Source organism: Camelus ferus, chromosome 7 (genome assembly GCF_009834535.1).
Source record: "Camelus ferus isolate YT-003-E chromosome 7, BCGSAC_Cfer_1.0, whole genome shotgun sequence".
In the NCBI taxonomy this organism is placed as follows: Eukaryota; Metazoa; Chordata; class Mammalia; order Artiodactyla; family Camelidae; genus Camelus; species Camelus ferus.
This window is the reverse complement of record NC_045702.1, coordinates 10,028,258-10,048,569: the sequence shown is the minus strand read 5'-3', so window position 1 is coordinate 10,048,569 and position 20,312 is coordinate 10,028,258. Positions and strand designations below refer to the sequence as shown.

The window sequence follows — 20,312 nt, the reverse complement described above, 5'->3', positions numbered from 1 at the left end:
ATAATGCATCTTGTTTTCCACAGAGCCTTGAGGGATGCTTTAAATAGCATCAGCAAGCATCCGAATGAATTAGACAGCAAATGTAGGTTAGCTTTATTTAGACAGATAAAGACACGCAGAGAAAGTTGTCTGGTTCAAGGGCAGTGCAGCCTGACACAACAGCATTTCTCAGAGGAGGGGAAATTGCTTTGGGAGGGAGATGTATTTCGGGCAAAGAGTAAAGTTCCTTGGATCACCATGGGAATTGATGCTAAATTCTTCAGTACAGAGGAGCAGGAATTAGGAATGGCCTGCCACTCGGTGAAGGAAAGATCTATAGATTTAAAATGTAAAACAGAACTTGGCATCTTCTTTTCTCTTTCCCATTCCTTGGGCACACCATCAGGAAGGACATGCTTCCCAAAATGCAAGCTGAGGTAGGGAGTTTATGAGACTCCTCTAAGTGGGACTTGAATCCCTCAGCAAGTTCTGAATCAGGAAATACATCCAGATGGAGGTCCCCTGGAGCTGTGGAAGTCCAGAAAGCAGGGAAACTGGCAAATTTGGAGGCATTCATTCACTAAACAAAAATGTTGATGCTTGGGGGAAAGTTGCAGCCAGTAGCCATTATCTTGTAATAACTTTTAAAGAAAATAATCTGTAAAAATACTAAATCACAGTGCAGTACACCTAAAACTAATGTAATATTGTAAGTCAACTATATTTAATTTTTAAAAAAGTTGCAGTCAGTGAGTTTTTTTTTTTTATTTTACTCTCCCCCTCCCTGCAACTCTTAGATTATTTTCTGAAAATGATCTCCTTAAGGAAGGCAGTTGGTCTAGAAAAAATATACAACTTTCTGTGATGTTTATGGTTTCTTCTCTTTCTAGCTTTTTGCTGGTTTCTTCTCAATTGAAAAACCGAAATGATATTTGATGTCAGCTTTGTAACCCCATCAGTAATTCATTTGCAAAAGAAAAAACTATTTAATTAGTAAATTATATTATTTGAAATAAATTATATTTAAAATATGCAATGATTTTGTGAGTAAACCAATTCATACCTAATACGTTGTTATGTATTTATGTTCCTAAAGTAACACTGAATTTAGATTTGTTAAAAAAAATTCAGAAGATCTAAAAATTTAGATTTGCATTGATTTCCATTTCCCCCAAATCTAATTTTTTAAATGTTTTCTTTTTTAAGGATCTAATAACTTCCAAAAACTATACACCTCTATATATCCCCAAGGCAGGTATCATAGGGGAAGTATGTTATAAACCTGTCATGAAGCAAAATTTTAACTTCATTTTGAATTCAGTGTTTATGCCCATTTCTTCATACTTACCATTCATTGACTCTTCTCATTTCTTCCTTCCTTCAGCAATTATTACTGGGTACCTACTATGTGCAAACAGAGTGAGCATCAGACCTACTTGGTTCGCTTCTTCATTACCTGGTGCTTTCTCTCCCTTGTCAATTCCTCTCAACTCTTTCCACCCCAAGCCCATTCATGAATTACCTGGTAAATTAGCATATGGACTAATAATTCATCCAATTAGGAAGTACTGTTTTGCGTTGTAACCAACACCCACAAAACTTCCTTAATTCACTGCCCCAAACCCCATATGCTTTTTTTTTTTTGAGGTATAGTTGAAGTTCAATATTATGTAAGTTTCAGGTGTGTAATATGATTCACAAGTTTTAAAGATTATATTCCATTTATAGTTATTATAAAATGTTGGCTATATTCCTTGTATTATACAATATATCCTGGTAGCTTATTTATTTTATGCAAAGTAGTTTATACCTTCTCCATATGCTTTTAACTATTTGTGAGATCCGCAAATCAGTTAATCACTTGAAGCCATTATACTTCTAAGAATGTGATGGAAAGCCAATTCCTATATTTATAGATTCAAAAGACTCATACGAGAACCGATGCCAAGCTTATTTCAGTGTTACATTAACTTTTTATAAAACCCCCTCACCTAAAGTCAATCCTATACATTTTTTCATTTGTGTAGTTACAAGAACCTAATCAAAAGGAAAACTACTCTTTTACTTCCTTTTGATAAAGAGACTAATATTTCCACATGAATGGAAATGAAAAAACTTAATAACATACCTGGGATCTATATTTTTTGCTCTGACATCTTCAATCACTTCACTATCATTGAAGTATCTTTATCAAAATTTCTTGATTTGCACTAATAAGGAGACTTTTTAACTGTTCTTCAGTAAGTCAATTTCAGAACTTGTTTTTAGTATTTTTTAAGTGCAGGAGGTAAGAAACAACTTGTGCGTGGAGGTAGAAGGCAAAGTTATAATCAGTCACCGATCCAAATAAGATATGATGAATATAACTTTAAAAAATTACAGCAATTTTTTGTTTGTGTTTTTCTGCGTTCTCCATGTTTGCTGCAGTAAATATTATTTCAGTGATTTTAATGGTGCTGTAAAGAAGAAAATATTGTAATAGTGTTTAACCAAGTAAAATAAGAATCCCACATCTTATTTTATTTTGTGACATTTGTGGCTCTTCAGCATGACATTGGCATTCTTCCTCTTCTGATGTAACTTCCTTCTCTGTTTCATTCTGTTTTGGTCGAGGTTATTTCAACCTCTCCCTTCTCTGAGCAGTCTCGGCTTGTCTCTGAGATCCCAAGCTGTCACTTTGTTTCCTGAATATTCACTTCTGTTTTCTGCAGCAACACCTGCAGATAAATATCTAGCCGGCCATCCAAATGGACATACTCCCACACACTCTCAAACACGTACGTCCACAGACACAGGTATGCACACGCATGCTCAACTCCTCCACCCTCCCCAGGCAGCTCAAACCACTCCAGCTGTTTCCTGACCTTGGCCACAAAAGCAGCAGCAGAGCTTCTAATGTCAGTTCTCTGACGGGAACCGGCACTAATAATGCTGCTGCTGCCAAGGAAGAATTTAAGTCGCCTAGACTGAGGAGAAGACGGCTGTACAGAGTAAAGATGGTAGAGCCAGAGGCTTTGGGCTGCGTATAGTGATCAGAGTGGGAGCAACAACAGTCGGGGTTCCTTTACCTGGAGTGCCATGCCCTCACTGTCTGTTGACAGCCATGTACTGATATTTTAAGTCTAGGTTCAAGTATCTTTCTGAATCTTTTCTCAACAGGCTGACTGTCCCCTCCTCTGTGCCCATACCTCCACTGTTCCTTGTTTAGTCAGATGCTTATCTTTCCCCTGCAAACCCATTATATGGAAACTTTTAAAGGCATGACCTTGGCTGATTCATCTTTTATCTTAGCACCTAGCACATAGCAGGCATTCAGTACACGTTGGATGGAAGAATGGAATCCACCGCTTCCCACCCATGAGTGAAAGTGGCAAGTGACTTTTGGTGGAAGGGGAAGGAGAAGGGTGTCCTAATGGTATCCCTTCTCCTCTTTAAAGTTAACATTGGAAGTGAAGAGGCCAGTGTGATGGTGTGAGGATGACCCTCCACATGTGAAAATAATTTAGCAACAAGCAGAGCAGCTGCCTCGTCTTCTTCCCTATCCCTGGAATTTTTTCAGGTAACCTTTGAAAAACCTGCAAGTGTGAATGAGAAGAAACTGTTCTATCAAGGAAGGTTGTATCAGCAATGGAAAAATGTGGCGCATATATGTTAAACTGATGAGTACGATTAATGCTCCAGAGTGAAATGTTCCAATGTTTAAAATGTTTTAACATCAAGGGAGGGTAAGGATGAGACAGAACTGTGTTGGGTTCTTTACGTGCATGACCTCTTTTTAATTCTCACAAAGAGATCTTATCTTCATTTTGTAAGTGAAGAAAGTGAGGCTTGGAACGGATTAAAAATTGGGACTCCATCTTCGTACTAATACTCAGCAGAGCCTAAATTACAGCCCAAGTTTGTCAGACTCCAAAATCCTTTCTTCACTACTGTTGGTTCCTCTCAAGAGCTATTTTTAAAATATTGATATTAAGTTTTCAGAGAGGCTGAATATGTATTAAGCACTGATGATGGGCCACACGAGGCAGGGCTGCACGGGGGTAGGTGCTAAACCATCCACTATTCAAGGAGCTGAGTAGCTAGTGCAGGAAGCTGACACATAAATATGGAGGAGGAAATAAGGGCTACGGTGCAGGGCATGGTCATGGGCTGCTTGAGAACTGGGGCTTGGTCCTGGCTGTGCATGGAGGGCAAGGAATGTTCCACAGAACACAGGAAAATGGCATTTTGAGAAGACTTCTAGGAGCCTGAGGAGGGCTCAGCAGGAGTTAGGACCCTGCAGAATAAGGAAGAGAACATATTACAGAATCAGGGTGGAAAGTTCAGCGAGGTCAGTGTATGGTTGGAATAGTGGAGTGGAAAGGTGGGTTGGAGCCAGACTATGGAAGGCTTTGAACAGGAGTCTGAACTTGGAATGAGGAATTATTGAAGATTTTTGAGTAGGGGAAACATCTGAAAGTATTGCTGAATCCATCCTGACACCTAATCACCTAATCACAAGTACACAAAGCAGAAAGATACAGAAAATCAATGTTCTTAATCAAGACTCGGAAAAAAAAAAAAAAAAAAAGGCCCACTTACTTCTGAGGAAACAGCAAATGAAGGAATATGCGCCTGAATCGCCAGCTCAAACCCAACCTGCTCTCTGATGTGCTGGCCAAGAATTATCCCATTCACTTGATTTATAAGACTTCCTCATCAACAAAAAGACCTGGAGCACTAAATACAATCCCTCTCTCCCCTCAAAGAAAAAATACCTGCAGGGAAATGAAAATTCCCTTCACTTCCTTCCTTTCCTCTGAAGCCAGCCCCTGATGATTGCTTAACGGTTCTGTCACCCCAATACACCAGACAAACAGCCCAGAAATGGGAACTGGATCTTGATGGCTTAATTGAGTTAAAAGGAAAAGGGTAGATCATCTAAAAGCCTCTCAATGGTTTCAGAGTGGCTCTCACGTCTCTGAAAGCCCGGTGGCGGTTCTCAGTTTGTCGGAGAGGGAGGAGCTGAATGAATTTCCTAGCACAGAATTCAAAAGCCCTGGAAGTCAGCACTTCTGAGCGGCTGCAGAAAGGTCTTGTTTACATTTTTCTCTTGGGCTGAAACCCATCTATTTAAACTTTAACCAGAGGCAATTATAAAACCATGGTGAGCCAGAGATGGCAGCCTGCACAAGACGGGGAGACAGATGCCAACAGTCTGGCATTGAAGGAGGAAAGAGGGAATATTTTGAGAAGGGAAGAAATACAAAGAAGGTTTTGGAAACAAAAGGTGTCATCTAGGCAGCTGCTCTTCAGAAGACTAGGGAGAGAAGTAGTGGGAGAGGGTAAGAAAGAAGGCAGGAGAAGGGGGCGGGGAAGACAGACCCTCTGCTGGACTAGGTGGGTGGGGCTGGGGCTGTCACCAACCCACCAGTTCAAAAGTCCCACCTGTAAAAGCCGACTGCTGCAGCCCCTGCTCTTTACACCTTTTTTCCCTCTTGGGTCAAAAGTGCATTAATCCAGGGAGTCAGCGGCTCTGAGAGGCCTGCCTGGAGCAGACACACCCAGCTGCCAGGACACAGGCTGCCTTCCCCGAAGGCCAAGCCTCCTCTTCAGTTCAGGCTTTCCTGGCAAAGGCCCACTTTGGAGCTGATGAGCAGTCCAGTGACGTCAGAGGAAATACCCCACTTGACAAAGGACCCTGCACCAGTTGCCAAAAAACTGAACTCAGTAGCATGCCCTGATCTGGGTCCTAGGATTTGGTGAGTCCTAAGAACAAACTCCAAGAGAAATAGCTGTTGCTCCAAAATACACATATTCATTCTGGATTTGAGATGTCCGTGGACCTGACATTGACATTAGGGCCAGTTTTATTTATTTATTTACCTTTTTAGGGCCAATTTTAGATTCATATACAAATGTGGGGAAATCAACAAGATACCAATGTGCCCCCCCCCGGTCCTCCCCCTCATCTCTCTGTGGAAAGGAGCCTGACGTTCTACCACTAGATATTCATTCCTATGAGTTTCTTCACTTTTTGGTTTTGAATGTCCTTATTAAGATTCAAATGCAGTACGCAGAAGAGAGCCCTTGCCTCAGATGTAATCAGCTGATTTTTTAGCAGGAATTCACTTTCTATCATTTCCAACCAGATTAGAATTTAGGGCCCTGTGGGAGGAAGATCCAGGACCAGCAGAATCTTGCAGATAGAGAACGGGCAGAAGCCTTGGAAATTATGAGCGGGGAAGCCGGTGGGAGTCAGGGAAGAGGCCAGAGAGGACTGAAACCCGCCCCTCAACTTAAGTCAGGGTTCATGTAAGCAGCTGAAAGCCAAGCTCAGCCTAACTTTTTGTGAAACTTTCTTCTCTGCTAACCCAGCTCTTTCTTAGCAGGGAAGGCCATTTGGGGCACAGCCAGAGGGTGACAGGGAAAGTCAGAGAATTTGCAGATACTTGGGGCCATGGCCACGTCTCCCAGGGCAAAGAGGCCACGGTCTTGGGCTTCTCTCCAGACCAGTTTGCTACTCTCACCGGAAGATCTGTCCTACACCTCTGAACGGCACTCCCAAATCCAGCCAATCATCTAAAAAATTCATGATGCTGTTCATAAGGGCCTGGGTGGAGAATGTGGGGATGGCTCCCTGCAAACTCACCCTGATTAGGGACAGATCTCGGGATAATATAATTGCTTATGTGTGTGGGTGGGGGTGGGGGTAGAGGGCACTTTATAAGAGGAATATAACATAGTGTGACGTTTTATTTTTATTAAACATATGGTGAAATTTTATTTCTTAAGGTTTGTATGAGTAGAAATTACACCCTTACCGCTAGAGAGAGAGGTATGATTCTAATGTCTTCTGCAGGAAGTAGCCTGTGAACACACGACTGCTAGCAGATATCCCCAGAGCTGCACAGAAATTTCAAAGGGATACACACGTTTTCCAGCACCCACCAGAGGGTGTTATACCTCAAAGAAGATATTTTGTAAAATCACACATGAGATTTTCAAAGGAAATCGAGGGGGGACTGTACATAAACTAGACAGGAAGTATCATATAGTGGTTAAAAGCATGGGTCCAGGAGCCAGGCTTTCTGGGTTCAGATCCCAGTGCTACCACTTGTTAGCTGTGTGACCTTGAGCAAGTCACTTAACCTCTCTGGGCCTTAGTTTCCTCATCCATAAAATTCAGACACAAGTAGCTCTCAGTTCATAGGGTTATTGTAAGGATGAAATGAATTCATATTTAAAGGGTTAAATGAATTAATCTTTAAAAGCACTTAGAACAGTGTTTATCACAGTAAAAACTATTTGTTACATGTAAAAAGTTACATAATCAAATCTCCAGGCCTGGAAACCTCAGTTGGTTCTAGGATTGAGCCTGTCTCCAAGAAGGCCTTTGGTTGGCTCTTACCTGCACCTACCCTCCCACCATCCCAGCATGAGGAGACAGAAGAAAGATACCCTGGAACCCTTCTCGTCCAGGCTTTCCTTTGACCTCTAGGCTAGGCACTTCTCTTCCACCCTGAAGTCTTGCAGTGTGCATGCCTGGGGGCCAAGCCAGAACCAGTAATGGAGAGCCCTGTCCGGTGCTTGGCCAGAAATGGGAATTCCTCACTGCAAACCCCTCAGGCCCTTGGCAGGCTCTATGCTTGTGCTGTCACTAAAGGCTGCCCCAAGCCAGGTTGACAGAACACAAGGAAAAGCCCTAATTGAGAAAGGTAAGAATAGCAGAGAAACCAGCAGGTGGTAGGAAGAAGGAGCATGGCAAGAGGAAACCCAACACACAAGGGAAAAAGCAGAAAAGCTGAAGTGCAAGGAAACTTTTTTTTTTGTCTGTCTATTTTTGACCAAGGAAAAACACAAACACAAGAGAATAAACTAAGCAAGTAGAATCAGTCTGAGCCTGCAAAGGGAGGGAACAGGCAGCAGAACTGCAAATCCATGCTAATTCCTTCACCGTCCCTCCGGTGACCTGCAAGCGTGGCTCCAGGGCCATTTGTACCCTGGCCTAATAATGATTTCATTTCACAGACTTCCTTCCACTTTTTCTTTCTTAACAGAGTCCATCATAGCTCTGTTTTGGGAAGTAGAAACAGTATCTATCTTTAGGAAATTTAACTGCCAAAAAAGCTCCAGTAAATAATTGAGAAGTAAAGAATAGTCGGTGTGACCAGGACAAATATCAAATCACAAATACTTGAAATTCTTCCCTTTCCAGGCCCTAAGTAGAGAAGTGCCTTTGTTTGCTGAATTGGCTCACAGACGACTTGGCTTTTGGGTGTTGTGTAGGATGTTGAATGGGGAGGAAAAACCAGAGGAAGGTCGAATATTTGTTAAGTGCCTACTATGTAACAGGCATTCTGCTAGATGCTGGAAATTCAAGAGTGAACAAAACAGACAGGTCCCTATCCTCATAAAGTTAACACTTTTGGTTTTTTTACTTTTAAAAAATTGTAGTAAATTACACATAAAATAAAATTTGCCATCTTAACTATTTTTAAGTGTATAGTTCAACAGTGTTAAGTATGTTTACGCTGTGGTGCAAACAATCTCTAGAATTTTTCCATCTCTCAAAACTGAAACTCTATGCTCATTAAGCAACTCCCATTTCCCCTTCCTCTACGTCTGGGTGACCAACATTCTACTTTCTGTTTCTAAGAATCTGATTACTCTAGATTCCTCATATAAGTGGAATCATACAGTATTTGCCTTTTTGTGACCGGTTTATTTCCCTTAGCATGATATCCTCAAGGTTCACCCATGTTTAGCATGTGTTGACATTTCTTTCCTTTTCAAGGTGAATAATATTCCATTGTATTATAGACCACATTTTGTTTATCCATTCATCCACTGATGGACACTTGGGTTGATTCCATCTCTTGGCTATTGTGAATAATGCTGTTATGAACATGGCTGAAAAATATCTCTTTGAACCAATGCTCTTTCAAGGAGCTTATCCCATCATATTTGGATTATTTATTTACCCATTAGTTGGCCCAACTAGATGGTTAGCTGCACAGGGACCTATGTTATTAAGCACTGCATTCCAACTTCCTGTGCAGTGCTGGCACATAGTAGGAACTCAATAAATATTTGTTGAACAAAATAATTTATTTTTACACTTCTTATTCACTACTGCTGCAGCTGGCTGTTTTACATATTTTAATAAATAAGTTTTGCAATTTTAATGAAGGCTATTTTCATTATATTTACATACTAAGCTAGTTTAGATAAGGTGGTTAGTATTAAAAAATCCAAATCTCAATCAAAATTCACTTTCTAGGTGAAATGCTATTGACAATTCCTTCCCACTCACTTTGCTTAGAATCAACCCTTGCTGCTCTTATCCCTCTCCTTCTTTTTCTTTCTTTTCATTAATTCATAGCACTGTGTAGATCTTGAAGACCTCATTACAGGTCTCCTCAACTCATGGGACATCCTGTCGAATAGAGCTAGGTATGAGCCTAGAGTTTGGTTTCCTCAGCTCAAAAACTTGCATTGAGAGGCATTTTGCATAAGGCACAGCATGAACTAAGCACAGCCCTACCTCTGGAGGAACTCTGTCTTGTAGTTCTGTTTGGTTATTCTTGGCCGTAATTAAGTAAGAGGCCTCAGTTTTCTCAGATGTAAAAAATGACATTTACCTCCATTCTCCATTATCCAAATGACAAACACAGACACAACTCTAACTTTTACAAAGTATGAGGAGCTGAAAGACATTGTGAAAATTCTGAGTAGTATTGTATTTGATGATAACTATATGTAGTACCAGCAGTTTTAGAAGCTAGTTCTGTAATCCTTTACACAATAGACACTTAGAATTACGATTTCTGGTCAAGGTTGCATTACTGTACATAAGTCTTTGAGGTACTTGCTGAGCTCCAAATGCAAAGCAATGGTTTTTTTAAAATGTACAAGAGAAAAATTAAAAGACATAGTTGGCCCCAAATATAAAGTTTTCTATAGACCAAAAATGCGAAGCAACGAATGGGACTGAAGACATGGGCCTGTTGGGTTCCAGGTCTGAAAGGAGGCAGAAAATGCTACAATGGGGCTTCTGCAGAGGAGAGGAGACTAAAAGTGATCTGCATGGAGTGAGGGAAGTGGGTGAGAACCAGATTAGATTCATTGCTTGAAACTGTGGACTAGATTGAGAACCCCCATCCCCATACAAACTGGCTTGTTAAAGAGGCTAAAAAAAAGGCTGACCACTGCCTAATGATGGGCTTTACATGAGGGAATGATGAGGCAGGAAGACAGGGCACAGGACAGGACATTGGAAATGACCTCTATGACTGACCCTAAGGCATCGCCATTATCACAGTAAGGGAAAAGAATAGATAAGCCCTCTTTGTTCAGATAATATGATTGTCTATAAAGAAAATCAAACAGACTATACTGAAAAAAATAGTAGAACTAAAAAGACAATTCAGCAAGGTTCCTGGGTATAAGATCAACATACAAAATTCAACTGCAATCCTGTATCTCAGTATTTACTCAAAATAACATGTAATAGCAAACAAAATACACCATTCTTAATGCCAATAAACAATAAAGTGCTTAGGAATAAATATAACCTAAGAGGTGGATTTTTATGTATAAATAAAATATGGATTTTATGCATAAAAGATTTTTATAGAAAAAGTTAACTAAGATTTGAATAAGTGGAGACATACCACATTCATGAGTTTGAATATTCATTATAATGAAGATGTCAGTTCTCCTAAAGTTAATGTTTAATTGAAATGCAAACCTAATTAAAAAAAATCCCAACCTGCTTATGTAACATGGGACAATGATCATGAAACTCATGTGGAAGAGTAAAGGGTCAAACTTATTATAGTAGTTGGGGATACCTTTGGCTGCAAGTAAAAGAATATAAAACTTAAAGTGGCTTAAATAATAAGAGGTTTATTATTTCACATCACAGGATGTCAACTGATAGGTGGAGCCCATATTTGTTAATTCAGCAGCACAGTGATATCATGGGACCTGGGACCTTTTCTTCTGTCTGCTTAGCCATTCTCAGCATGCTGGACTCCACTTGTCCCCTCAGAGTGGCAAGATGGCTGCCCCAGTTGCAGACATCATTTTTCTCCAAATCTATGTAAAGGTAGGAAGGGCAAGGCTTTTTCCTGTGTATCTTTTTAAGTGAGAAGAAAACTTACCTATCCCATCCCATCACTTCTCTAGCTCAATTCCACGCAGGTCTCAGTAGAAAGAGATGCAACACATGCTTATGGCTAAACCAATTCTAATGGAATAAAATTATTTTAATGGGCTTAGACTAATTATTATGGGATAAAGTTCATGACACCTGAAAACAATTTAGGTTCAAGTTAGAAAAGAGAAAGAGACAATATCCTTTGGTCAGGTAACCAATTGAAAAACTCAAGGCAATTTTGAAAGAAAAATCAGAGAGTTTGCCCTCCCAAATATCAAAATTTAAAATCAGAGGTGGCATAACAAATTAGGAGTGAAAAGATGAACTATTTAATAAATATGTGTTGGAATAATTATATGTGTATTTTCTATTTCATATCACAAGAAATTTAAGTTGGTTTAAAGATCTAAATGAGAATAGTCAAATTTTACACTTTTAGGAAAAATATGAGATTATTTTTATACCCTTGGGATAGAAACATGTATTAAATGAAGTACAAAATCATAAAACTTAAAGGAAAAGATTGATACATTTAACTAATTTAAAATTAAAAGAATTAATTAACAAAGTGAAAAGACAGTCTTAGACTGGGAGAAGATATTTTCCCAGACATAAAACCATCAAGGTATTAGTATTCAAAAATTATAAAGAACTCCTACACAGCGAAAAGGAAAAGAAACACCTTGAAAGAAAAATTGACAAAAGATACAAACAGGTCAATTTACAGAAGAGAAACTCTAATGACCAATAAATGTAAAAGAAGATGTGGAATCTAATTATAAATTAAGGGAGAATGAAATAAAATAATTAAAAGTTACTATTTCATAGCCATAACTAGGCAAATAATTTAAATTCTGAAAATATCAAAAGTTAGCTTGATGTGGGGAAACAAGACTCTTAGAAAGCAAAATGAGAATATATATTAGTATAAATCCTAAGACCCAGCAATTCTTCTCTTAGGTATACTGCCTAGATAAATGGTTTTCAACCAGGAGTGATTTTGCTCCCCACGAAACACATTTGAGGACATTTCTGGTTGTCATACCTGAGTGTGGGAGTTGGGGTGCTACTAGTAACTAGTAGGTAAAGGTGAGGGAAAAAGCTAAATATTCTACCCCACAACATAGAATTACCCAGTCCAACATGTCAATAATGCCAAAGTTGAGAAATCCTGGCCTAGAAAAACTTTCACATGGTGTAAACCAGGAGACTGGTATTTAAACGTTAATTGCAGCATCATTTGTTACAACAAACAAGAACAAGAACAAACTAAAAACAACCTACACATCAATAATGCAGGAGGATGCAAAAGTAACTTGAATATATTCAAACAAAGGAATAATGTACAACAGTTACAACTAATGAGTTCATTCTTCAGGTTGCAACATGAATAAATCTAAAAAATAATGACTAGAAAAGCATTGCAGAATGTATACAGTGTGATTTTGTATTTTCCATTTTACAAATACAAAGCAATACCATATTTGTTTATGAATATATACATATAATAAAAAAGTATAAAAACATGCATGGGAATGATTTATAGTAACTTGATGATAGTGATTACTTTTGGGAAAAGAGGAAAGGAGAAAAATAGAGAAATGAATGGGTTTTGGGCTAGGCAACAGGCTTCAAGTTGTACTTATAAGACTTCTTGCAAAAAAACAAAAACAAAACCAAAAAAAAGAAAAAACAAACCCCAAGGTCCTAAAGCAAATAAATCAGCAATTAAGATTTGTTGAGTGTTTTATACATAGATGTTTGTTCAATATGTTCAATATTTTTCTGTTTGTTGGAAATATTTTGTAATGGCAAGATTTTAAAATATTTTAAGAGCTGCATTTGCAAGAATGAGTATTTGTTCTATGTCTCAAGAGCATGGAGTTGGTGGAGGAAGCCAGTGTTTCCAGAAGAAACTGTGCCACTCCGAAGGAAAATCAGAGAAGGGGAAAGTGACCCCTGAATAAAGAGGAGTCTATTCATCAAAAGACCCTCTTCCAGGGACTCTTGGCAGGAAGAGAGTTGGCTTTCCTGCTGCGCCAGTGATTGGTAGGCTATACCTCTGTCCATGGTCCTATTCCTCTGCCTCAAACAAGCTTAGAAGAATTCAGAGGGAGGTTTAGATTTGCCTCGTAGGGAGGTATTGAAGTGTTCTAGCTAGAGCTGAGAAGCTGAGAGAAGAGAAAATATTGTGGGTACAGCAGGTCTTGAGTATTTGGAAAGAAGTTCTGACTGTCTGCAGTAGATGCTGCCAGCAGAGGGAATCCTACTGGACAGCTATTCTTTGTAATAATGATGAGAAGTGTCTTATCAGAGGAGTTAGCTCACTTGTGCTGAGGTCTGCTCCGTAAGAATGTTACTGTCATCTCCCTAACATTTCATATTTTTAAAGAAAGACTTTCTCATTTCTAAGGCTTTTCTAATTTCTTTCCAACACTCTTGTAAGACTAGTCAATATCTAGCTTCTGCTTTTACAGAGATGAGGAGAGACTAGCAGAATTTCTCCAAAAACAGATTCTTTCTATTAACCAATGTTTTTACTTAAGCCACTGGGGATAAATAAACAGTGAGAGTAGCTCAACCGAGAAAGATATTTTATGGGCATCCCAGAATAATCACCTATCTCTCTTTGAAAGAGAAACAACATTTCTTGAGATCCCAGGAGGTGTCTGGCACTACATGAAGTGATATGAGTATGAGAGTGCAGAACATAATGTTTGGGAACATAATGTTCCTCTGGGGACTTAAAAATTAATGCAGATACAAAACTGTTAAAAAATACAAGAGTTAGTTGTAATAAATTATGGGAAAACAAAATGAAAGGTGTAGGGGGCAAAAATCTCAAGCATAGTGATAAACTAGGGAACATGAAAGCAGAATATGATGAGCTAATTAACCTCAGGAGAACACAGGCTCGCACTGAGGGCAGAATACAAGATACCCTGTGAAGTCGATTTTGCAGGCTCAATTACTTGTCCACACACACACACAAAATCAATGGCTGTTTCTGATGGGCCAGTGGCAAAAAAATATTTACTCTTGTTTTCTACAGAAGGAGTCCAAACCATCCAGCATAAATAAAGTGTTTAGGAAAACATATATGGGTTGGCAAACTTTTAATCTACAAAACTAGAGATCTAGTTCTGAGTGATGGTTCTAATGGAAATAGATGCAACTGGGTTTGTAGATGCTGATTCTTATCAGCAACCAGAAATGGTGCTAAAAGCTCAATTTGGCCTACTTTAGGTTCCCTGGGTAAGTGAGTGGGGAAATTTTCATTAGGCTATTTGTTATATTCAGGAGAGGGTATAAAGCAATACAGGAACACCGTGATATGTAGGTAAGAAAATATCTTCATAGAAATATGTGGTCTAGCCTAGGACAACGTTTCTCCACCAAGGTGATGGAAAGTACTTGGATATGCAGAGACCTAACTGGTCCTCAAACTGAGCTTTCTCAATCACTACAGCTTTCCTGTTTTAACAGCTTCGACTTTGCTAACTTATTGACGCTAAGAGAGTGAGTTTTCTATACTGATGGCCAGCTTCTGATCTGAGCTCTCACATGGTCACTGCAACTTTGTTTACTTTTATACTTACCCTTTCATGTGTTCTAGTATTATGGTAATATAAAATGATAAAAACGTCTAGAAATTTTTATTTATTGTGTAAGGCAAAAAATTACACAGTCACTTCAACATGAATATCTAATAGACATCTCAACTTGAACATGGCCAAAAGAGAACTCTTGATTTTTTTCCCTTGACCTTTTTGTATCAAATAACAAGTAAACAAAGAGTGAACAGTGCTTTTCTCATAAACAAGATGTCTAGCAAGAGATGATTGCTGGTGTTGGTTCCGCTGCTCAACTATACCATCAAGGACCTAGGCAGTTTCTGGGTTTTTTGCTTTTTTTTTTTTTTTTTTTTTTTTTTTTTTTTTTTTTTTTGGTACTTCACCATTCTTAACATCATTGAGTCTTTTGTCTTGTACTCACAAGAAGTCTGCCATGACTCCAGGCATTGGGATGGTGTTCAAGATAGCCATATCTATCCCCAGAAGGATTTCACTTAGGTCTTATTAGCCAGAAATGAATCACCCCTAGCTGCAAAGAAGATGGGGAAATTGAATATCTAGCAAAAGAGAATGGAATTATTATGATTGAATTACACCACTCATGATTCATCACTTAGGTCCAGACATATTGTCAACCTCAACAAAGTCAAGGAGGAAGGAGGCAGAAAGGAATGGCTTTTGGGGGAAGGAATTAACACACTCTGCCACACTTGTTATCCCAGCCTTCACAGCTTATTCCCAGTCTCAGTAAATAGCATCACCATCCACCCAGTGCCTAAGCCAATAAGAGGAGAGAACTTTGATTCCCTTCTTTCTTGTATGTCCCACATACAAACCACCAGAAAGTTCTTGTTGACTTCACCTCCCATATATACCCCCCTCCAATCTATTCTCCCTTTCTTCGCTGCTGCTATCCTGGTCCAAGTCACCACTGTTCACCTGAGTTACTGCAGTTGTCTCCTGAAGATCTCTGTACTTTCATTCTTGCCCTCTGCAATTCATTGCCCAAACAGAAAATCACTTCCCTGCTTAAAACCTCCTATTGGCTTCCTGTCTCACCTAAAATCCAAATTCCTTCCTACGACTTTCCATGCCTAACAGATCTAGGCTCTCTCTACTTGTCCAACTTCATCTTGTACCACTTTTCTGTTTGCCACTGAGTTCCAGCCATCTAGACTTTCTTTCTCTTCCTCAAACTCAAATTTGTTACCATCTTGGGAACTTTTGGAACCATGTGTTCTCTCTATCTAGAATGCTCTTCATTTTAGTCTTTTCACAACCACCTCTTCCTTGTCATTTAGATTACTGTTCAAGTGTCTTCTCTTTAAAGAGGTCTTCCCTGGACCCAAATTAAAATAGCCACCTAGTCATTCATTTCATCCTATTTTGCTTCACTGATATGCACCTATCCCCATCTAACATTTTCTTGTTTACCTCCTTTTGTATTGTGTAATAAAATACAGCTATTTCTTTATTTTCTAACTCCTCCACACTAGAATATAAGCTTTATGAGAGCAGAAACCTTGTCTGTTGTCTTCACTGCTATATTCCTAGCGCCCAGATCAAGGCACATGGTAGACTCTCATCAACTATTTCTGAAAGAAAGAATAAATGAAGGGAAAGATTTTAAAGTAGAAACTTTAGTGATAAAAATAGCACCTGTGAAATATGATCAGCATCCTTTGAGTTATCCTTTATAGAACAAAATCACTTTGTTAAAGGATATAAAATGTGTTATGCTTTAAAGATATCACAATTAATAAGCAACACTAATTTATTCCATCAAGCCTCTTTCCTCCTGTGTCTTCTTTCCAAAGCTAAACACACCACATGTACTCTTTTTTTTTTTCCTGTTTGTTAACTTAAAAATCGGGTTTTTTAAATTGAAGTATGGTTGAACTAACAATGTTGTGTTACTTTTATAGTGATTCAGTTATACATAAACATATTCTTTTTCATTATAGGTTATTACAAGACACTGAATATAGCTCCCTGTGCTATACAGTTTATCTGAAGGTCCTTGTTGTTTATCTATTTTATATATAGTAATTTGTATCTGCTAATCCCAAACTCCTAAATATACTCTTAATCATAGAGCTCTATTAACACAGTTATTAAATGCCTTCTCCACTGACTTCTTTCCTTTTGCCTAATAGTATAATTATATTTTCTCACCATTTTCTGAAGGTCTGGGACTGTTGGAAAGAAACATTTGGGGAACATCTTCCTGTCCTTTAATTTTGGCCAGGATTTCAAGAAGGGAAAAACCCAATGTTCTTAGAAAAAGAGAAATTCTTAGCATCTGAAAACTTCTGTCTTATTTTTCTGATGGTTTTACACTTCTGTGTATGTTTTTTCTAAAGACTAAAACCATTTCCACTTGCTTCACCAGAAAACCAGATTTTTCATCAGGCTGTTTTCCAGGTAAAATGCTAAAATCAGAGAACTTCATATGCAGTCTTCCTTCATCTTCCTTTCTATGATCCACTCAGCCCTTTCCACACCATCTCAATCTTGAGGTGACCCTCTGCAGGCACAGGCTTCTGGATCAGCGACCGGCTAGGCCCATGGTTCAGCCTGCGTTCTAGACCTCCCATGCAACTGGCAGGCCATGGCCCACTGAAATTGTGCAAGGAAACTTTGCAGAGTTCACATTTACACTAGGGGCACAGCATCCTAGTGATGCTGATCCAGTATATTCCAAAATGTCCCCATGTTTAGAAACATCTTCAAATACTGCTCATAAATTACACTCAAAGAATCCCTGGGTTTTTGAACTTCCAGACTTGTCAACAGAAGATAACAAAAAGCTTCTCAGTTTCAAAGGTCTTCAGTGAATATATTAAAAACAAGAATAAACTGTTCCTCTGTATTCATCGCACTCTCAACCCCTCTTCCTTCCTCACCTGTCATCACCATCCTCCCTCTACACACACCCGTGTCCAGCTCTACGCCTACACATTACAATCTCCTGAACACTGACAGGCCTCTGAAACATAACATGGCCCAAAACAGCCTTGCAACATTTGTGTTCATGCATCAGTAAAAAATGTGGGGACCCAAAGTAGGTACATTAAAAAATAAACCAAGCTCTTATATATATTTTTTAAACAAAAAATAAATAAATAAAATAAAATAATAAATTCTTTGATTCAATACGGTTGGGAATCTATTTTCAGATCATATCTCAGGTTAACTGGGTAACTCTATTTCCTTATGGCTGTCTGAATTTTACAGATAGCTTCCCAAGATTACCAGCCCTGGTTATGCAAACACTAATCTAGGTACTGCTGCGAAGGGATTTTGCAAATGTGATTAAAGTCTCAAGTCAGTTTACTTCGAGTTATGGAGATGATCCAGGTGGGTTTGGCCTAATTGGGTGAGCCCTGTAAAAGAAGAGTTTTCCTCAGTTGGTAGCATAAGAGGAAGTCAGAGATTTGAAATGTGAGAAAGATTTCCAGGGTGATTGCTGGCTTGGAAGACAGAGAAGACCAGTGAGAAGGAATGTGTGAGGCCTCTAGAAGCCAGAAGGAAAACAGGGACCCAAGTGCTTCAGTCATAAGGAACTGGGATCTGCCAGCCATCTGAATGAGCTTGGAAGCAGTTCTTCCCTAGAGCCTCCAGATAAGAGGCCAGTCTGAATAACATCTTAATTTCTGCCTGTGGGACCTCAGGCCGAGAACCCAGCCAAACCTACCCAGTCTTCTGACCTACAGGACAGTGAGCTAATTGATAAAATGTTCTGACCCCCTAAATTTGTGGTAATTTGCTACAAAGCAGCAGAAAATTTAACAATGCATCCCTTTGGTTTTCACATCTCTAAATAAAAGTAACAATGTCTGGCTTGTCCAAGAAGCACTCAGAAAATAAATATTAAGATTACTTATTTAATATGCTTTAAGTTAAACAGAAGTATGTTAAATTATTTCCAAGAGGCTTTTTTTTTTTTTTTTTTTTTTTTTTACTAATTATAATACCCATTTAGGTTCAATCCAGGGTGGTTGGACTTTTTAATCCTAGTTAGTTTCATTCATTGCAGTTGCAGGACAGGGCTAACTTCAGAAGCTATGCCATATGGGTTTAGAGTGTGGAATTGTTGCTTCAGGGGGACGTGATTTAACCTGCAGTGTTTTCACTTCACAAAACAATGTACTGCATTTTATAGATGCTCTACTAGATACCACATCTACATGTCAAATATAGGGAATTTTTTTTTTCTTAGCTATAGTTTCCTCTCTAAAAATCTTGATCTTCACCTTGGCAAATATGTTGAAATTCGGCAAGCTATGTTCTGATCTTGAGAAAATGATGAGAGAAGAGGCAAAAACTGATCATACCTGTTTTAATAAATTGATCACTGAGATAAAATAAAACCAAAAAGTGGAGCAAGAACATTCCGACCACACAATCATTCCCTAAGTAAACAGAGATACGAATGGCGCTGAGCCTGCTAACCCAGATTTCTCCTCTTGAGAATGATAGGTAACCATGGAGTTTTCTGATGAGCACAACCCCAGGACCAGATCTAATTTAAACAAACTGATCTGGAGAAGAGGAAGAGAAAGGAGGTAATATTAAGTAAGAGAGAGGTTATATACTGGGTGCGGACATTCCACTTTGGGAGAGACTTTATATACAAAATGAGAAGTATAGCTTGGTAGTTAAAAGCTGGTATAGTGTGGTGGTTAAAAGCTGCACTACCCTAGGCAAGTTACTTAAATTCCCTGAGCCTCAGTTTCCTTGTGTCTAGATGCGGATAGTTTTTCAACGTTCTTAGCACCTGGCCTAAGACATGGAGTCCTTAATAAATGGTGGCTGCATTAGGATCATGTAAGCTCATCTTTCCGCCCTTGTGCAAGAATCCTGGATAATCATCTCTGTTCTAATGGATGCTAATAGCCGTGCTGGCTAGTCCGAGGCATCACGCTCAAAGAGAAAGAATACAGGCCAGTGTCCAGGCCAGAAGTCTAACACAAACACTTCCTAAGGGCAGGAAGAGACAGAGAGAGCAGGTCTGGCTAGGGGAAGCTGATTCCCCAGGCAAGGGCAGGGTACTTATTTGAGCCACGGAAGGAAGGACCTATAGGCAAAGATCCACAATAAAAATCTTTTTCTAAAACAATATAATATTCTGGTCCAATCAGTTGACAATGATTTGGTCATTGAAGATCATATTTTTCCAACAGGGTCCATTTTCTTGGCTTTCCTAAGTCATTAATTATGACCATGTTTTCCCAAATGTGGAAATTCCCCTTGCGCAGATGCCACTGCTGGCCAACCCTTCTTTCCTGACAAGTCTCCACAGCACAAAAATATTTTTGTTTTCCCCAATTGCCCACAGGGAAAATTTCCTCACTCTTTTTTTCCCCTCCTCCCTTAAAGCCCTCTGGCAATTTCCAGGAATCTAAGTAAACCAGAATCACTTAGATCACTGGAGGGCCTTTGAGATGTTCTACTTCTAACATAGCAAAAAAAAAAAAAATCCTGAGCTTTAAATTTAACATTATTAAAACAATCTTAAATTAAGAGGGCTTTTTTTTTTTTTTAATAGCCAAAGGCAATGCCACTGAAGTCAAAATACCTCCCACTCAGGCCTGAGAATATGGCTCTGGGAC

General features: G+C 39.0%; 1 protein-coding gene and 1 long non-coding RNA gene across 6 annotated transcripts in view; one reads left to right on the top strand and one right to left on the bottom strand.

Moving 5' to 3' along the window:
- Positions 1-20,312, bottom strand: part of MKLN1 (muskelin 1) — a 320,903-nt gene that overhangs the window by 235,708 nt on the left and 64,883 nt on the right. The gene's annotated exons all lie outside the window — the stretch shown is intronic.
- Positions 1-20,312, top strand: part of LOC116664801 — a 109,232-nt gene that overhangs the window by 57,589 nt on the left and 31,331 nt on the right. The gene's annotated exons all lie outside the window — the stretch shown is intronic.